A 20,377-nucleotide genomic window follows, 5' to 3' on the forward strand; every position below is an offset into this window, starting at 1 on the left:
TAATTGGCAATCCAATATTAATTTGTTAATCTCTCTGCCTCAGTGATGGTGGGGGACAGTTGTGAAGTCATGCAGCTAATGTCAATACTGTGATAATGGGTATGGGAGGAGGTTACAGGGAAGGGCCAAAGATCAAGGGCCAAGTTGTGCATTGGGGCAAATGACCTGGGAGTGCTGGCAAATCCAACATCAAGATCACCTGATGCCAGGATGGAAACAGCCACTTGCTGAACCCTATTGCATCCAGCTGGAATTGGAATGGCAATTTAGTTTTCTGCATGATGTGATTTTGTAACATGTGTTTGGTGAGATATAAAGTCCAAAAAGAAGGCAATCATTTAAAAGCAGGTAACAGCTTCAGGCAACACCAAGGATTTCTTAATAAGGATTAAATAAAATGAAAATTGCACCATGTTAAACCCTACTAAAATACTGCGATAGGAATCCTTGTTGACGTTTACAAAAATAAGTGAGGTGATACATGTTTTGATGATATTAGTTTTGGCTACATTAAAGGCCATGAAAGATTCACCGTGTCCAAGCATGAAAGGGTCCGAGTGCACCTTGCCTGAAGGCAACATTGGTCTGTATAGGAACGGAATGTAGTAGTCACATCAGTGCAATACAGAGGAAGTGCTCAAACTGCCTCGTATCGTCTGCTGGATGGGATGCCAAAGAGGCATCATCAGGTGGATGAGAAATTAGAGGGATCTGGACTGGGATAGGGATTGGAGCAAGAAGAGCTATTGCCTGAACCATAACTGACACATTCTGCCATTGATCCACTAGCAGCCGTGCAACTGAGCCATACCATGCATGTGTTCTCACAGGAGAAAGAAAAGCTTCTATTCCACAATGCCCTTCAGAGTCAATTAATACCTTCATTGGAAATGTAATCACTGCTGAAACATGGCAGCCATGTTATACAGCACGCTCTTACAAACAGTATTAAGTGAAGTATTGATTGTTACTGACGAGGTCAAGATTGTTAAAAGGCACAGGCAGCAATGAAAATGCTCCCATCTGTAAATTCCACACAAAGTCACATACCACTGTGGCTTGGAAATATATTGCCATTCCTTCATCGCCACTGGATCTTCACCATCACTGTGAGAGTGCCGCTGGATGCAGCAGTTTAAGTTGATGATGCATTAGCACCTTTTAAGGGACAATTAGAGATGGGCAATGAAAACCGGCTCAGCCTCATCAGTATTCCAAGACAGAATAAAAGGATAACAATATGCTGTAAGAACTCAGCGGGTTGAGCAGCATTTGTGGGAGGAAAGGAATTGTGCACATTTCCTTCCCCCCACCCACCACCAATGCGGCTCAACCCACTGAGTTCCTCCAGCAGATTGTTGACTGCTCCAGATAAGATTTCATTATTAGTCACACGTACATCAAAACACACAGTGAAATGCATCTTTGTGCAGAGTGTTCTGGGGGCAGCCTGCAGTGTCGCCACGCTTCTGGCGCTAACACAGCATGCCCACAACTTCCTAACCCATACGTCTTTAGAGTGTGGGAGGAAACCCACGCAGACAGGGGAAGAACATACAAACTCCTTACAGACAGCGGCCAGAATTGAACCCGGGTCGCCGGTGCTGTAATAGCGTTATGCTACCGTGCCTGCCATCTGCAGTCTCTTGAATCTCAAAAGGATAAATATCACTGGTCTGGACACCAGGATCCATGGGAATCTCTGTCTCAGTCTGAGACACAGATCCTCTGGCAGTGTAGCAACCCCTCAATACTGCACTGAGGTGTCAGCCTGAGTGTTGGCACTCCAGCTTCTGAAGCAGGTGGTGAAGGCTCAGCCTCGGTACTGGGGCTGCTGCCCTGAGCCGGTGCCATTGCTGCTCTGCTCCAAACCCCCACCCCACCCCCCTACCTTACCCCAACTCTCCCACCCTAACCCCCGCAGCCTCCCACCCCTCCTCCCACATCCCCCACCCTCCCACCCTACCCTACCCCTCTCCCCTCCACTCTCCCACCTCTCCTCCCCATCCCTCCACCCTCCCACCCTACCCCCTCCACTCTCCCACCGCTCCTCCCCATCCCTCCACCCTCCCACACTACCCTACCCTCCTCCCCTCCACTCTCCCACCTCTCCTCCCCATCCCTCCACCCTCCCACCCTACCCTACCCACTCCACTCTCCCACCCCTCCTCCCCATCCCTCCACCCTCCCACCCTACCCTACCCCCCTCCACTCTCCCACCCCTCCTCCCCATCCCTCCACCCTCCCAACCTACCCTACCCCCTCCACTCTCCCACCCCTCCTCCCCATCCCTCCACCCTCCCAACCTACCCTACCCCCTCCACTCTCCCACCCCTCCTCCCCATCCCTCCACCCTCCCACCCTACCCCCTCCCCTCTCCCACCCCTCCTCCCCATCCCTCCACCCTCCCACCCTACCCCCTCCCCTCCACTCTCCCACCCCTCCTCCCCATCCCTCCACCCTCCCACCCTACCCTACCCCCCTCGCCTACCCCTCCTCCCCATCCCTCCACCCTCCCACCCTAACCTACCCCTCCTCCCCATCCCTCCACCCTCCCACCCTACCCTACCCCCCTCCCCTACCCCTCTCCCCTACCCCTCCTCCCCATCCCTCCACCCTCCCACCTCCCCTCTCCCACCCCTCCTCCCCATCCCTCCACCCTCCCACCCTACCCCCTCCCCTCTCCCACCCCTCCTCCCCATCCCCCCACCCTCCCACCCTACCCCCTCCCCTCCACTCTCCCACCCCTCCTCCCCATCCCTCCACCCTACCCTACCCCCCTCCCCTCCACTCTCCCACCCCTCCTCCCCATCCCTCCACCCTCCCACCCTACCCCTCTCCCCTCCACTCTCCCACCCTACCCTACCCCCCTCCACCCTCCCACCCTACCCTACCCCCCTCCCCTACCCCCCTCCCCCTCCCTCCACCCTCCCACCCTACCCTACCCCTCTCCCCTCCACCCTCCCACCCTACCCTACCCCTCTCCCCTCCACCCTCCCACCCTACCCTACCCCCTCCCCTCCACCCTCCCACCTTACCCTACCCCCTCCCCTCCACCCTCCCACCCTACCCTACCCCCTCCCCTCCACTCTCCCACCCCTCCTCCTCCCCATCCCTCCACCCTCCCACCCTACCCCCTCCCCTCCACTCTCCCACCCCTCCTCCCCATCCCTCCACCCTCCCACCCTACTCTACCCCCCTCCCCTCCACCCTCCTCCCCATCCCTCCACCCTCCCACCCTACTCTACCCTCCTCCCCACCCCCCCAGGAGCCGAGCTCGGGCTCCCCTGGGTGAGCAGCTTCTGGCCCCGGTTGCTAGGCGACGGCGTGTGCTGCCCACGCTCAGCCCCCCCCCCCTCGCTTCCGCATTAACTTCCGGCCTGCCGGACAAATGCTTCCGCTCCTTTCAGCGCCCTGCGGGCTCCGCTCTGCTGTGGATGCACTTCAGCTCGGCGCTTCCCTGGCAGTGCATCGCGGCCGGTGAGTAGAGGAGTCCGGGGTTGCTCTTTTTCTTGGCAGCTGTCTGGGCATGGGTGGGTGCACCCTTCAAATGTTGCCCCCATCCCCGACCCTTTCAGCCACAGCCCTCCTACCGACCCCCTCATACCCTCCCCAAGCCCCCTTTCTCCACCGGGTCCCACCGTCCCTCGATTATCCTCCAGTCCCTATCCCCGCTACATCCTCTAATTTCTCAATCCTCTACTCCACTATCTCCCAACATCACCATTGCAAAGCCTGTGCCCGTAACCTTGATCCTAACTCACAACCACTCCATGTCAATGTTTGTGCTCTGTGAACTGCCTCCCACCCCCTTGTAAATCGGTCAATGAACCCACCAATTGCTTTCTCCCATGTGTTTTCCTCCATAAATGTTATTCACCTCAACTTTCAGAGTTACACATTCTCGCCACTTCCTGAAAAAATTCTTATAAATTCCCTCCTTGATTTATTAGTGACTAATAGTCCACACCTTTGTTCTCTCTTAATTTGAAGTTACATGTCATGAAGCAAGCCCTTTCAAAGTGACCTAAATGTAGATAATATATTTCTCTTGTGATGTACCATTTTGTTTTCATGCCTCAGTAACATTTTGTTGTTATTTATACCATGTATATCTGCTATAATGAGATATGGTGCTTGGTAACCCATGGGGGAAAAAAGACAAATGAAAATAACAGTGTGCACAACTGCTATTGGTTTATTATTGTCACTTGTATCGAGGTACAGTGAAAAGCTTGTCTTACAAACCGATCGTACAGGTCAATTCATTACACGGTGCAGTTACATTGAGTTAGTACAAAGTGCATTGATGTAGTACAGGTAAAAACAGTAACAGTAACAGTAGTGTCACAGCCACAGAGAAAGTGCAGTGCAATAAGGTGCAAAGTCACAACAAGGTAGATCGTGAGGTCATAGTCCTTCTCATTGTATAAGGGAACCATTCAATAGTCTTATCACAGTGGGGTAGAAACTGTCCTTAAGTCTGGTGGTACGTGCCCTCAGGCACCTGTATCTTCTACCCGATGGAAGAGGAGAGAAGAGGGAATGTCCTGGGTGGGTGGGGTCTTTGATTATGCTGGCTGCTTCACCAAGACAACGAGAGGTAAAGACAGAGTCTAAGGAGGGAAGGCTGGTGTCCGTGATGCACTGGACTGTGTCCACAACTCTCTGCAGCTTCTTGCGGTCCTGGGCAGAGCAGTTGCCATACCAAGCCGTGATACATCCAGATAGGATGCTTTCAATGGTGCATCGGTAAAAGTTGGTGAGAGTCAAAGGGGACACACCAAATTTCTTTAGCCTCCTGAGGAAGTAGAGGCGCTGGTGAGCTTTCTTGGCCGTGGCATCTACGTGATTTGACCAGGACAGGCTGTTGGTGATGTTCACACCCAGGAACTTGAAGCTCTCAACCCTCTCGACCTCAGCACCATTGATGTAGACAGGTGCATGTACACCGCCCCCTTTCCAACTGCACTTTACGATGGGTTAGAGTTAGAGAGGGCTGATAAATTTAATGTTTCCCATCATTAGCTTTGCAGAGCATAGAATTATAGAATGATAACAGCAAAGTACACTGCCTCTTGAGTTCCTGTAAGCTCTCTGCAATTGTTTTGGATCCCCTGCCCTTTATCTGTAGTCCTGCGATTCTTAAGTGGTGATCCAGCTTCCTTTTGAAATCCACAAATGAATCTTCCTCCACTACCCTGTCAGGCAATGTATTCCAGATGCAGAAAACAATCTGCTGGAGGAAGTCAGTGCATTCAGCAGCATCTGTGGGTGGAAAGGACTTGTTGACATTTCAAGTTGAAACTTGGATGTGTGACATTTGGCCAAATCATTGATATAAATTTTGGTTAACTTCAACAAAAATTGAAGGGGAATCTTAATAAAATTAAGTCAGTAATAAAATCAATCATGAATTATATTGATATTTGAGCACCTTTGTTATGTACATTTACAACTACCCCACTAATAACAGCCTGACAGACTGAGAAAATCTGTTTATTTCCATTTTTTGCTTTCTCTGCTTGGCAGGCTGTGACAAGTACAGTGTTTGAAGAGGGGACCTATTGACTTCAGTTCAATCTAGGAAAACATAGAGGAAAGCATAGGTGAATGCGTGGTTAAAGATTTGGTTAATGAGGGAAGGCTTTATGTACTTGGATGGTTGGGATTGCTTCTGGGCCAGGTGGGACCTGTACAAGGAGAACAGGTTACATGTAAATAGGAAGGGAACCAATATCCTCGCAGGGAGGTTTGCCCACACTTGTTGTGAGGGGTTAAGCTAATTTGGCAGAGGTTCGGAATGTCAGTGGTATTGTGGCAGGTGAGTAGATTGACCTGAATGTAGAGGATAAATCAAGAAAGTCCAGTGGGCAGAGCAGTCAGAAGCAGGTTAGGAAGCATGGTGCGTGGGAGGGTTGTTGCTGGTAGGCTTGACTGCATTTACTTTGATGCAAGGAGCCTCACAGGTAGGTCAGATGAGCTTAGAGCATGTATCAGCATGTGGAATTACAATATTGCGATCACAGAAATATGGTTGTGTGAAGGGCAGGACTGGCAGCTTAATGATCCAGGTATAGAAGTTTCAAGCGTGATGGAGGGGCATTCGGTAGAGATGGGGGAGTAGCATTGCTGATTAGGGAGAACATCACAGCAATAGATAGAGAGGAAATCGTGGAAGGGAAAAAAATACTGGAGGAAGTAAGCAGCTGGAGCAGCAGTTGTGGGTGCAAAGGAATTGTTGATGTTTGGGGTCAAGATCCTGCATCAGGATCACGAGAGGAGATGGCCAGTATAAAGAGGAGAGGGGGAGCAGTGAGACGGGAGCCCAAGGTGATTGATGGGGCTGAGGAGGGGTGAAAGATAATGGGCAGGTTGCGCCAGGTTAGGGGAGGGGAGAGGGGAAGAGTTGGGGGACGGTGGCAGGTGGATGATGATAAATGGAGGCAGACAAAGAGGAAAAAATGAGAGGCAGATGGAGCGAGGTGGGGGGAGGGGAGGGTGAAGGTCAGATACAGCTGCTGGAGGGTGAGAAGAAAAACACAAATGGCTACCAGTGCTGGACTCTGACTAAATGAAAGAGGAGATAATGGGAACCATTAGGGGAGTGGTAAAAGGCAGCAGGAACCATAACCAGATAGTCGGGGGAGGTGGGACACCTATGGATGAACTATGTGTGTAGTGGGTCGGAACCGGGGTGTGGGGGGGGGGTAAAATGGGTGATGGGGGGAGCTGGAGGGGGTGTGTGAAAGGGGAGAAAAATAGGATTGGAAAAAGAGGGGGGGAGGAGGGGGCAGGGGAAGGGAAGGGAAGTGGAGGGGGGAAGGGAAGAGAAGGGGAGGGGAGGGAACCCACCAGAGGGGAGGGTTATCAACAATTGGAAAACCCACTGTTCATGCCATTGGGTTGTTGACTACTCAGGCAGAATATGATGTGTTGTTCCTCTAATTTGCATTAGGCCTCCCCCTGACACTGGAGAAGGCTGAGGATGGACAGGATGGGTGGCCACTGCGGACAGAACGTAGGTGCTTTGCAGAACGGTCGCTTGGTCTGCGTTTGGTCTCGCTGATGTAGAGGCGGCCACATCGGGAGCACCGAATGAGGTAGACGAGGTTGGAGGAGGTGCAGATGAATCTTTGCCTCAACTAGAAGGGCCATTTAGGTCCCTGGATGGTGGTGAGGGAGGAAGTGTGAGAACAAGTGTTAAACCTTCTGTGATTGCAGGGGAAAGTGCCAGAGGTCAGATAGGGGTAGGTGGTGAGGGATGAGCAGACCAGGGAGTCATGGAGGGACTGGTTCCTGCGGGAGATGGAAAAGGTTAGGGAAGAGAAGATATGGCTGGTGGTGGGATTGTGTTGCAGCTGGCAGACGGATGATATGCTGTATGCAGAGGCTCAAGGGGTGAAAGATGAGGACCAAGGGAACGAGGGAATATCCTGGAAGGATTATCTAACAAGATCATATGCGTAAAATTTAGGAATAAGGGAGGTGTAGTCACTTTGCTGTATATTTAATGCTCTTTAAGGCGAGGCCAGGAAACAGGAGACCAATGGGGAAGGAGACCAGGGATAGTAGGCAAGAGTGTAAAAGATGGAGCCAGACAGAGGTGAGATAAACATGGAAAAGAGTGGAAGTGAGCCATGAGAAGATGAATCTACTCTGAAGTTCAGGCTACTGTATCAACAACCATATTGATTTGTGCATATCTCCCCCTTCAATTCCCAAGACATTATCAATATATCTTGGTTTACCTTGAATGCTGCAGTTAACCATGAGTTAAATGTTCTATTACATTGCACTGAACGTTTTTCTGCAAACAGATTAAATTCTTTATCTCAGATTCTTTTATTGTATGATGTAGCTTCGCTGAGATGAATGACGACAAAAAAGTGCATTTGCTTACTATAGGCCTCCCAATAGTTAGAGGTAAGCAAATTGCAGTAAGGTGTTAAAGCAATATGGTTATGGTAGTGGGGAATTTTAACTTTCCCAGTATTGACTGGGATTGCCTAGTGTAAGGGTCTTGGGTGGGGTGGAATTTATTAAATGCATCCAAGATAGCTTTTTGAGGCAGTATATACATAGTCTTAATAGAGAAGGGGCTGTAACTGACCTCGTCTTAGGAAGTGAAACTGGTCAACTGGTGGAAGTGTCGGTTGGGGAACACTTTGGAAACAATGAGCACAGTTCTGTAAATTTCAAGGTAGCTTTGAAAAGGGATAAAGTTGATCCTCAAGTTAAGGTCCTAAATTGGGAGGGGCATGCTGATTTTGACAGTGCAAGAGAGGACCTGGCAAAAGTAGATTGGGAGCAGATGCTTGTGGATAAAACAGCATCTGACAAGTGGGAATCCTTTAAAAGAGAATTAGCAAGAGTTCACGGACAGCATGTTCTGGCAAGGATGAAAGGAAAAGATTGTAAGATTAGGGAACCCTGGATGGCCAAGGTTATTGAAGGTTTGAAAAAGACAGTGATGCTGCAGGCCAGGCAGCATCCGGTGAAATAGGAATGGGCAGTAATCAGCTGGGCTTGTGAGCAATCTCATCTTACCGTTGTAAAGGCAAAGACTGATTATAATGAACATAAACATGCAGGGGAATGGTTTGTCAAGTTGGTGGATTCTGTCTGCCACTTATGATTGCTTTTCCAAGAAGCATCGTGTAAAACCACAAGAAAGGGGATAAGAAGTAACAGTTTGATGTGTGGTTTGTCTCAGAAGTGACTGGGGTATATTGCAAAATGAGCAAATTATTATCCAACAAGCCCATAGCAAGCTTTAACTTGTATATTTCAAACTTACAAACCTTTCAATGTACTCTCTGGATAATTCTAGAAGAATTTCTGCTAAGCTGTTTTGCTGGTTTGATGTTTCCTTTTCCCACATTTTCAGGATGAGAATGCCAAGTTTCTCGAGATTCCACTGGCCCTTTTGAGAGTAGGGTTCCATTCTTGAGCTAAGTTGGAATGTTTTGTCTCATGGCCAGGACTTGACATGATATTCAAAGTACCATGAGACAGGTTGGAGTGGTGCCTTCAGATCCAAACAATTTTAATCAGCTTCAGTATTATCAAGTTAAAGTAATAGTAAAGGTTTGACTTGGACTCCCCTGTTCACTTAGTGATACTATTATGCAAAATGATGTAATCATGTTGAGCAACTCCGAGTGGAGATGAGGTGCCTCATCCTGGTTATAGGTGTGGGAAAGTTACAAAATGAGCTCCCCTGAGGTACTGCTTCAGTTGACTTCCAAGAAGCTCAGAAAGGCTATAGAGAAAGTCTGCTTCATGTTTACTAGAGAATTGGATAGGAAGGATGAAAGGAAACATTTTAAGGACTTGTAAAACCAGGGAATGGAGGAGAATAAGATGGTGTTGGGCACTATATGCCTGCAGAGGCAAACCGTACCGATATATGGCACATGGTACCCAACTGGACAAACAGTTCCCCTGCATGTTAGTGCGCTGTAGATCCCAGGTTTGTTTTCATTAAATTTGCTCTGTGGCTTTAAAATGGAAAGATAAACTCACTGGCCAGGGTTTTCAGTTGCCTTGAAGCTAAGTTCCATAGAGTCCATAGGCCAGAAATGGGTAATTTGGTCCAGTCCATGCCAGCTTTATTTCCTGCCATCTTTAGCTCATCTCTTTAATGTGATCTTTAAATCTCTTTGCCGTTATGCTTTTTTAGCTTCCTTTTAAATGTATGCATGGAAAGAAAATATCAGCTGCACTCTGTAGTACCAAGTACCTCTTTCTAACCATTCTTTGGGCAAAAGACACCCAATTATTGGTCCTCTGATGGGTTGAAGGGAGTGGGGAGAAATCACAGCTCCAATACAAGTTGTCCTAATATCTCCAGATGGCAGGGTGCTTTAATGCTCTTTAAGGCAAGGCCAGGAAACAGGAGACCAATGGGGAAGGAGACCAGGGATAGTAGGCAAGAGTGTAGAAGACAGGGAGCCAGAGAGAGGTGAGATAAACATAGAAAAGAGTGGAAGTGAGCCGTGAGAAGATGAATCTACTCTGAAGTTCAGGCTACTGTATCAACAACCATATTGATTTGTGCGTATCTCCCGCTTCAATTCCCAAGACATTATCAATATATCTTGGTTTACCTTGAATGCTGCAGTTAATCATGAGTTAAATGTTCTATTACGTTGCACTGAATGTTTTTCTGCAAACAGATTTCATTCTTTATCTCAGATTCTTTTATTGTATGATGTAGCTTCGCTGAGATGAATGATGACAAAAAAGTGCATTTATTGAACTTTTTGGCGAGAGTGCTGCTAATATAGGATTGAGAGGCTGGAATGATTGCAAATATGATGAGGTGTCACAGGATTCTGTGGTGGTGTAATTGCTGTGATGACGATGTTTGTCTCTGTGGAGGGAAGGAGCTTGGCTCCTTTGGTGGCTTTGGTCTTTGCCCTTGAACGAGTGATCACAAGACAAGGGAGCAGAAGTTGGCTATTCGGCCCCTCGAGTCTGCTCCAAAGAAAAAGGGAAAAAGAAAAAAAGAAATGAGAAATGGGAGAATGTCCATGAGAGAAGAAAAAACTATTCCTTTCTAGCCCCAATTTCCGGCCTTATCCCCATATCCCTTGATACCTTGACTAATTAGATAACTATCTATCTCCCCCTTAAATGCCTCTAATGATCGGGCCTCCACTGCTGTACGTGGCAAAGAATTCCATAAATTCACTACCCTCTGGCTAAAGAAATTTCTCCTCAACTCTGTTTTAAACCTGTACCCTCTAATTCTAAGATTGTGCCCGCTGGTCCTGGACTCACCCACCAAGGGAAACAGCTTGGCCACATCTACTCTGTCCATTCCTTTCAACATTCTAAATGTTTCTATGAGATCCCCTCTCATTCTTCTGTACTCCAGTGAGTACAGTCCAAGAGCCGACAAACGCTTATCATACATAAGCCCTTTCATTCCGGGAATCATCCTCGTAAATCTCCTCTGAACCCTCTCCAACATCAGCACATCCTTCCTAAGATATGGGGCCCAAAACTGCACACAGTATTCCAAATGAGGCTTCACTAGTGCCCCGTAGAGCCTCATCAACGCCTCTCTACTTTTATACACTATACCTCTCGAAATGAATGCCAACATAGCATTCGCTTTCCTTACTGTCGATCCGACCTGGTGGTTAACCTTTTGGGTATCCTGCACGAGAACCCCCAAGTCCCTTTGTACTTCTGTACTTTGAATTTTCTCCCCTTCTAGATAATAATTTGCCCGTTTCTTTCTGGTTTCAAAGTGACCACCAGGCTCAAAGACAACTTCTATCCCATTATTGAATGGTTCCCTTATACGATGAGATGGACTCTTGACCTCACAATCTACCTTGTTTGACCTTGCACCTTATTGTCTACCTGCAATGCACTTCCCTGTAGCTGTGACACTTTACTCTGTATTCTGTTATTGTATTTACCCTGTACTACCTCAATGCACTGTGTAATGAATTGATCTGTATGAACTGTATACAAGTTTTTCACTGTACTTTAGTACAAGTGACAAAAATATACCAATACTGCTTTCAATTTGGAGAAACAATTTTGAGAGCTGAAAGATCGTGAAACTTTTAACTGTAGTGACTGGTGCTGCAGTTTTGATTGGGAATGCAATCTTTATCAGTGTATTAGGGGCCTTCATAGAAATCCTAATTCCATGAGCCCCTTGTCTGCATTTCTGAAAGATTCACCAAGTAAAAATGTTTATGTCATTGCAAAAATTAATAGTGTGTACAACCAAAGTCTGATGGCCAAGAGGTAATTTGCACCCTTTCCCTTGTCTAAGACAACTCCCTCACCATATTCTTCTTGAAAACTTGAATTGCTGCATTGTATAAGGCAGGGTTGCACAATTCTGCTGCATTGCTTGTCTTGGACGTGTGTATCAGATTAGTCATTTTTTTAAAAAGCCATTTGTGGCTTGTTGGGAAATAGTTTAGAGTGGTAGATTACCTTTTCCAGCTGTGAATTGAAAATCATATTTTATGGACTAACACCTCACCAGTTTAGATCGAGAGTTGGTTTTCTCCACCACGGACTTCAGAGCACTTACTGGAACATGTTATTTAGTAAGTGAAATGGGGCAGAGAATATCTCTCAGTCATGGCCTCTCTTTCTTGCTCTCGTTTGGTTCCCAACACCAGTGCTTTTCAAACCTTGCCCTATTTTTCTGCTTTTGAGGATGAACTCGAGATCTGATTCAACGAACTCTTGGAATCTCTTCCTAGAACACGGTTTTGAAAACCTCTGACTTATTTAAAAATGTTGCAGTTTCTGTAGAAAAATCTTATGCAGTAAAATGACATGAATCAGCCAATACAAAGAGAAAAGAACACCAAATTCTGGAAATATTATTATTTGAGTGCCTGGTGCACTTGGGTACAATCAAACCTTTGTGGATCTCTTGGTACATCCTTGCTTTGAAAGCTTTACTTAACATACAAGTCATGTAATCTATGAGTTCAGCAATATTTAAATGGTTGAGGACTTGTTGATCAGTCAAGTCTTCCCCTTTTTTTTCCTGAATTTTGAGAAGCTGCTTGTGCACTTGTTTGGAGGATGGACATATTAAACTGCACATTAGCTGCAGTGCACATACACGGCTCATCTGAAGTTAGAGCCAAGCTACTCCACACCTTTGGAATCCTCATGATTGTGCTGTTCCATACATTATAATGCTGACTATGCTTTAAAATGTGATCTTTGACACAAATGGTTAACACCCCTATTTAAATGTAGCTTTTTGAAAGAATGGATTTCTAAAAGGATTCGTCCCAGGTAAAGTGTTGACCATTTCGGACTGGACTGAGAATTCTTTTTCATTCAAAGGGTTCTGAAACTTTGAACTTCTGCACCTCGGAGGGCTTTTGATTTTAATTTAATTTTAATCTTATTTACAGCGTGGTAACAGGCCCTTCTGGCCCAACGAGTCTGCGCCGCCCATTTTAAACCCAAAGTAACCTACCCGTACGTCTTTTAGAATGTGGGAGGAAACCGGAGCACCCAGAGAAAACCCACGCAGACACGGGAGAACGTACAAACTCCTTACAGACAGCGACGGGAATCGAACCCCGATCGCTGGCGATGTAATAGCGTCGCGCTAACGGCTATGCTACCGTGCTTGGTGTTGGTGTGGATTCTGCTACTGTATGTTCAAGACCGAGATTGCATTTTAAGGGAATCAGTGGATATTCAGTGATATTAGAATGGACGGTGGCATTAAGTAGAATCAGCCATGGTCATATTGAATGCTAGTTTGCATCACCTACATCTGTTCCTGCTGGTTATGTTCTTTTTAAGAGAACTGGGTAAAGGAAGTTAGGACTTTGACTGAAATTGAATTAGCACTGCTGATGTGGTCCAATTATCCTTTCAACAGCGTTTTGCCAGGCACATTTGCTTCAGCAGGTTGCTGAGGACAGATGGTTAGAACATCACACAATAAGGACTGCTTGAAATTCGAGTGTTTTGTTCTTCAGACCTCTGTTTGTCTGGAAATTCTTGACCTGTAAAGTGGCAAGAATCTTTCTTCCCAGATGTGTCTGGGCTTGAATAGGAACCCACCCAAAAATAATTGTCTGAAAGTAACCTAATAATGAAAATGTTCCACTGATGGAGATGGTATTAATTTATAGTTTGATTGTGGCCCATTGTTGAGATTGAATGGATAAGTTTATTTTAATTTGTGTTACAGTGGTGGAGAGTATTCCTTTCTTTACTCTGTCTCCTTAAATTCTCCTATGTTTCTCACCTTAAGATGAGGAATTAAGTTCCCACCATAATGTTCATTGATTGAACAACTTGATCCCGGGGTATTAACCATCTATTTAAACGAGGAGGAAATGGTAGGTACAGAAGAGTAGATGATCTCAAAGGAGAGTCAGAGTAGGTAGTGAAAGGATTTGTTCTTGGTGTTGCTTGTTTTTGACTTGATTGTTGCAGCCCTTAAATGAGATATGGATTTCATGGGATCTCCTACAGTTTTTTCCAGTTGTTAAAGGCAAACACAAGGACTTAATGTTGCACTCTGCCTCCCGACCCCCACCACTCAACTTCACAGAATTGAGCTGCCTGTCCTTTCATCTATCACAATGTAAAGAGTAAAAATATATCAATTATACAAATTTACCTGTTTTAAATTGTGTTCATTTGGCAGTTGCATAAGATTTGTAAGAATTTTGTCTTTCACCACTCATTGATGACCAGTCTCAGTAATGATCACTGTCTGTACATCTTCAGTCCTGGATGTACCTTTTTTAACAGTTTGTATCCGTTTTCCCTTGCTCTGCAGTCAGAGTGCGACTTGCCATAACCTGGACTAACCTTGTACATTTCTACATAAAGATTCCCTTTCAAAGCTGAAATGACCAAGTGTTACAAGCTTCTTTTCATAATTCATCCTTGGACACAACACAAGGGAAATGTTTGTGGGTTTCATCTTCTCGCATGCAATATGTTCTTTTTTTTTTCTTTTTGAAATTGCTAGTCTCAAACATTATCCAGCTGGCCTGCAACAGCGCACAAGATGAATTGGGAAGAAACACTTGTGCCAAGGGTGGCTGCAGAGGTGATGGATCTCTTTACGCATGAGCAGTGCCCTCTGTTCTGGTCAGTACTTGGAACCGCTTCTTGGTTGGGAGCCTCACCAAGGGTGGACGTGGATCTTAGTTAATTCACATTCATGAGGTTTGTAAAGTTTTCTGTTCCACCTGGGCATCAGTCCTCGGCAGAAATAATGAGTGAATCTGATGTCACTTTGGAACACCAAACCAGCCATGAATGTGTTCATTCATCACCCTGGCACTGTGCGGCTCAGAAGCTTGTCCAAGCCACTTCATCCAATTCTGTTGCCAGGACTCAAAAGTCTAGTCAAGAACATTCAGTATATGGTAAGAGAAGGTAGAAGGATATATTGCTAATCCTAATTCTCCACACAGGCGTATCTTTTTAAAGACTATTACTATCAATAATCTTATCTACTAATCAAAGAAGTGATGGGTTCTCCTCTTCTGGTGAAGATTTAAGTAACGTACCTAAAGTAGATCATCTGCATGCTCTTTGTGGGATGTATAAATTGGCCGAAATGATCCTGTTTAAAAATGCTGCAAGTTTTTTGTCACCTGGCTTGATTTCCCTTCATGTGTCATATTTTATTTAATAATCCCTCCCTGTGAATAGTCTTGGGATGTTTTACTGTTAAAACACTGAATAGATGCAACTTATTGTAGGTTTCCCTGTGCAACAGTTACTGCACATCAGGGAATTTGGAGAGGTTTCAGAATGATGTGATCAGGACCTCTATAAGTACATTATTCAGTTTTTTTTTATATTGTAATAAATTAAAACAGTATTAGGCTGCTGTTTAAGCCATTTATTTCTACTTCCAATTTGAATTTTCAGGATTACACATATTGGGGGATGAGGCCAGACAATATGTTGATGATATTTTATCACAAGTATAAGATCATATGTCACAATGTAAAAAATAAACATATATCAATTGTACATATTTTACCACTTTTAAATTATTGTGCTCATTTGGCAGTTGCATTACATTTGTAAGGAAAAACTTTACAAGTGCAGGTCAAAGAAGTACATTTAGCCATAGCATTTGTGTTGCTGGTTCAGCCAATCTTGTCCTGCTCCACTCTATCATTCTATTTATGTTTGGTTCCTCTTTTTCCATTTCTCTGAAAGTTCTATTTTATTTCTTTTCCCATATATCCTTCAAGTTTCTTGCCCGACCTTTAATAACGTCTTGCATTCCCACAGCCTTCACTGTTCTCCTGAGATGCATGTTCTCACTTTGTCTGTCTTTGTCACTTCACACATCCATTGGAGAATTCTCCTCTCTGTCATGTTTAGTCTTAGAGTGCTAAGCTCTTTTGAGGTCTGCAAGTCAACAATGAAGCGAATCCCTTGAGGAGTATAAGGGATATAGGAGTGCACTTAAGAAGGAAATCAGGAGGGCAAAAAGGGGATGTGGGATATCCTTGGCAGATAAAGTAAAGGAGAATCCTATGAGATTCTATAAGTATATTAAGAGCAAATGAGTGACTAGGGATCAGTGTGCCATCAATGTATGGAGCTACAGAAGATGGGTGAGGTCTTAAATTAATACTTCTCATCTGTATTACTGTGGAGAAGGTCACGGAAGCTAGGGAATTTGGGAAAGAGAACAGTGATGTCCTGAAACATATCAACATTTCAAAAGAGGAGGTGCTGGCAGTGTCGAGAACCATAAAGGTGGATAAGTCCCTGGGATCTGACCAAGTGTATCCTGGGTGTTTTGGGAAGCAAGGGAAGAAATAGCAGAGGCCCTTGCAGAGATTTTTGTATCTTCTGTAGTCACAGGTGAGGTACCAGAAGACTGGAGGGTGGCTAAGGTAGTGCCTTTATTTAAGAAAGGCTGCAAGGACAAGCTAGGGAACTGTAGGCCAGTGAGACTAACATCTGTGGTGGGGAAGTTACTGGAGGGGATTCTGAGAGACAGATCTATCTGCATTTGGAAAGGCAAGGACTGATTAGGGATAGTCATTATGGTTTTGTGCGTGGGAAATTGTGTCTCATGAATTTGATTGAGCCTTTTGGAAAAAGTGACCAAGAGTATTGACAAGGGCAAGGCAGTGAATGTTGTCTACATGGACTATAGCAAGGCTTTTGACAAGATTCTGTATGCTAGGCTGGTCTGGAAGGTTAGAACACATGGGATCTAGGGTGAGCTAGCCAATTGGATACAAAATTGGCTTGTTGGAATGAGAAAGGTGGTAATGGAGGGTTGTTTATCAGATTGGTGACCTGTGACCAATGGTGTGCCACAGGGATTGGTGCTGGGTCCATTGTTGTTTGCCATATATATTAACAATTTGGATAAGAATGTAGGTGGCATGATTAGTAAGTTTTCTGGATGCCACAAAATTGATGGTGTGGTGGGCAGTGAAGGAGGATGACTAAGGATACAACAGGATCTAGGTCGATTGGGAAAGTGGGCCAAGGAATGACAGATGGAAATTTAACTTGGACAAGTGAAAAGTGATGTATTCTTGTAAACTAGTGCAGGACGTAGTGAATGACAGGGCCCTGGGGAGTGTTGTAGAACAGAGAGACCTAGGAATAAAAGTACATAGTTCTCTGGTAGATAAAGTGGTGAAGAAGATGTATGGTGATGAGGAGAGACTGGATAGGATGAGACTGTTTTCACTGGAGCAAAGGAGGCTGAGGGGTGACCTTATGGAAGTTATTAAAATCATGAGGGGCATAGATAGGATGGATTGTCATGTCTTTTTCCCAGTCTAAAACTAAGGCGTATAGGTTTAAGGGGAAAGATTTAAAGTGGCCCGGAGAAGCTAGATTTTCACACAGATGGTGGTGGGTATATAGCATGAGCTGCCTGAGGAAGTGGTAGAGGTGTGGACAATTACAATGTTTAGAAACCTTTGAAAGGTTTGGAGGGATACAAATCAAATGCAGGCAAATGTAACAAGCTCAGGAAGACATTTTAGTTGGTATTGGGTGAATTGGGCCAAAGGGCCTATTGCCATGCTGTCCAACTCTACTAAGCACATACGTAGTGTTGTAATGTACTGGGAGTGCCAGTTTTAGACTCCTCTCCTGGATGTTGAAGTTGGAGGCAGAGAGTTGAACCCATGCCTTTCTGTCTTAAAGGCTGGTGCACAGCTTTGGATAAAGTTGTATATGATTACAGCCAGCAGTGAGTTTTAAAGCTGTGGTTCTATCGACAGGAATTTTGCAGTCACATAATGGGGGCTTGTTCACATTTGCACTGTGGAATAAAACTATCTTGCATCTCTGTGCTAGAGAACCTCATGATATTGTACAAGCATTGTAATTTGTTTCTAAATATCTTTATATTGGTCTTTTTGGGGAGCAGGACCAACTGTGATATGCAGGGGAATAGATGACACTAACAAATCCACTTGGGAATTCAAAAGAAACCTCTTTACCTACAATAGTGAGAATGTGGAGCTTACTACCAAGAAGAGAAGTTATGGTGAATAGTGGAAATACATTTAAGGGAAAGTTGGATCGTCAGAGGATATGTTAAACAAGTGAGATGTAGAAGTAATGCCCATGCCTGTCTCTACAACCCTCTTCCCCTCCTCTTTAAAACCTATCTCTTTCACCAAGTTTTTGGCAATCTGTTCCAACATCTCCTAATGTGGCCTGGTGCTGGATTTTGTCTGAAATGTTTATGTTAAATGCCTTGCATAAATTCAGACAGTTGTTGTTCAGCCTGCTTCAAAGGGCTTATATGTAGTCCTGGTGTGAACACTTTGGAGGAGAATATTTAAAAATAACTTGCTTACAAGAATAAAGACCAAATGTATTTTTTTCTATCTTGCTAACAGATCTGGGATAATTCAGCAAGAAATTGGAAAGAAACCAGGAGGGATTTGGAACCTTGAGATAAGATGAAAATCAGGTTCTCTTAAAGCAGAGTTTTGTTTTGTCAGGAGTCCAGTTGCCAAGAAAGCAGTCATCCTCACTTCCTTTTATGCCCCTCCTCCTACCAACTTACCCTCCTCCAAATTCCCTGGAAAAAAAAATCTTCAGCAGTTTTACAGACATTGCTGCAGGTTCCAGCCCAGGACAACACTTACAGCAAATAAATAAAGCATTGATGGTCTGTGCTGCAGACAGTTGCAGTGGGTTAGAGTAATGACAAACACATGGACTGCTGTACTTTGAGCAAGACAAATGTAGTTAGACACTGAAGTGCCTTTCTTTCCTTCCAGACGATATTGAACGAGCTTGGAGAGCGAGTGGACTGATATGGGTAAGTTGTTGCACACAAAAGTAGACTTAGAGCATGGAAGCAGGCACGACTGTTTGATGAGGGATCTTATTTTAAAGTTTTAAAAAAAACTGGAAAAGCTACATCTGTGCTGTCTGGCCCTGGCAAAACAATAAGTTTGCCTTTGTTGCCATAAATTACTCTGTAAACCTTCGATTTAAGATTGCAACAACCTTTCTTGTAAGCTTAATTATGACCTTGGGGCAGGGATGTGGAAAAGGTGGAAGCCAGATGTAAAGATTAAAGGAATGAGGCACTTAAAAGGGAGGTTATAATCAAAAATTGAAAGATTATGTTGGGACAGTGCAAACTACTTCTGTTGGGAAGATGATAAAACCTTGTATTTCAGTTTCAGAAAATTAACTTGCTGTGTTAAACTGCAATAAGTTTTTTTTCTATATTGTGTGGGTTCATTATTGTCATATATTTTTAATGTGTACTTAGCTATTGAAAATCAATTGTATGTAGTTTAAAAAGTGAATGGGAGATGAGCCATCTTTCTCCTGACTGAGTAAAATTCAAACATTTATAGGTTACCCCTTTTTATTAATTTTTCTCATGTGTATGATGCTGACGGTGCTGCAGATTCAAATTTTTATGTGCGCTGCACTTTTCCTCACCAAAGCTAAATGTGCGATGCTGTTGACTGGATGAAGGTCACCATTGTGGTTTTATCATGGTCTTGCCTGCCTCCTGTGGGAAAGTAAATAAACAGAGGTCTCAACAGTGAAAGTTATACTTGAGGCATTGAAGTGAATGGGCTTAGTGGCATTAAAATACATGCTGCCTTAATATTAAGTTAGTCTTGTGAATTAATCACTTATTAGGTTGTCAATTTAGTATACTAGTTCAAACCTCAGCTTTATTGTGTGACTTTTAATTTATAACAATGTAAGGGTTTACCTTATTACCTTCAACTGCAATATTTCTGCTAACAAAAGGAGATGGGAAATACTTGGAGTAGGTTAGATGCATTCTAAAGTGAGTTTCTGTCTGATTTTTTGGTCATTTCCACATACTTTGCTTTTCTTATTACAGTCCCCCCAGTCTTTATCATGAGTGTGGCTCCATGCATTTTTTTAAAACTGAATTTTAAACTGTTCTCAGTGCAGTTATATAACCATGTTTAAGTTCTGTAGCCCCCAATCCAAGATCTTCTAATTCTGGATTCTTTTGTATTCCCTGTTTTAATTGCTCTATTGTTGGTAGCAGTCCTTCAGTTGCCTGTGTCCTAAACTTTGCAATTCCCTCCCTATATCTCTTAGCCTTTGCCCTCCCCGCCTATTACCATTTTGATGCTCTTTGAGCTAAACTTTGACTAAACCTTTGGTCACTTGTCCTAATAGTTTACTGTTTGTGGCAGTGCCAAATTTTATTTTAGTGTTCCCGTGGGATGCACTGGGACAATTTATTATGTTAAAGGTAAGTTGCTATGTTTAGTTTTTGGTTTCTATTGTTCAAAACCTTGCTCTGAGTTTTGATGTAACACAAAGAGCTTCATTTCTAGTCCAGCAGCAATGCCCTTTTAAGAGTTCTTGGACTCTA

The 20,377-nt window shown here is 44.5% G+C and overlaps 1 protein-coding gene across 6 annotated transcripts in view; it reads left to right on the forward strand.

Annotated features, from left to right (window-relative positions):
• The first annotated feature begins 3,400 nt into the window (after nt 1-3,400).
• The window catches only part of csgalnact2 (chondroitin sulfate N-acetylgalactosaminyltransferase 2), a 90,271-nt gene continuing 73,294 nt past the window's right edge, over nt 3,401-20,377 (forward strand). For 2 of the 6 annotated variants that reach the window (XM_052041385.1, XM_052041379.1), the window contains exons 1-3: nt 3,401-3,480; nt 6,959-7,103; nt 18,774-18,814. The gene's annotated coding sequence lies outside the window, so the exon portion shown is untranslated. Of the gene's footprint in view, nt 3,481-5,532; nt 5,610-6,958; nt 7,104-18,773; nt 18,815-20,377 lie in introns of those variants that run through there. The other 4 variants (XM_052041380.1, XM_052041383.1, XM_052041381.1 and 1 more) reach the window with 4 other exon arrangements.

Source organism: Pristis pectinata, chromosome 30 (assembly GCF_009764475.1).
Source record: "Pristis pectinata isolate sPriPec2 chromosome 30, sPriPec2.1.pri, whole genome shotgun sequence".
Taxonomy (NCBI): Eukaryota; Metazoa; Chordata; class Chondrichthyes; order Rhinopristiformes; family Pristidae; genus Pristis; species Pristis pectinata.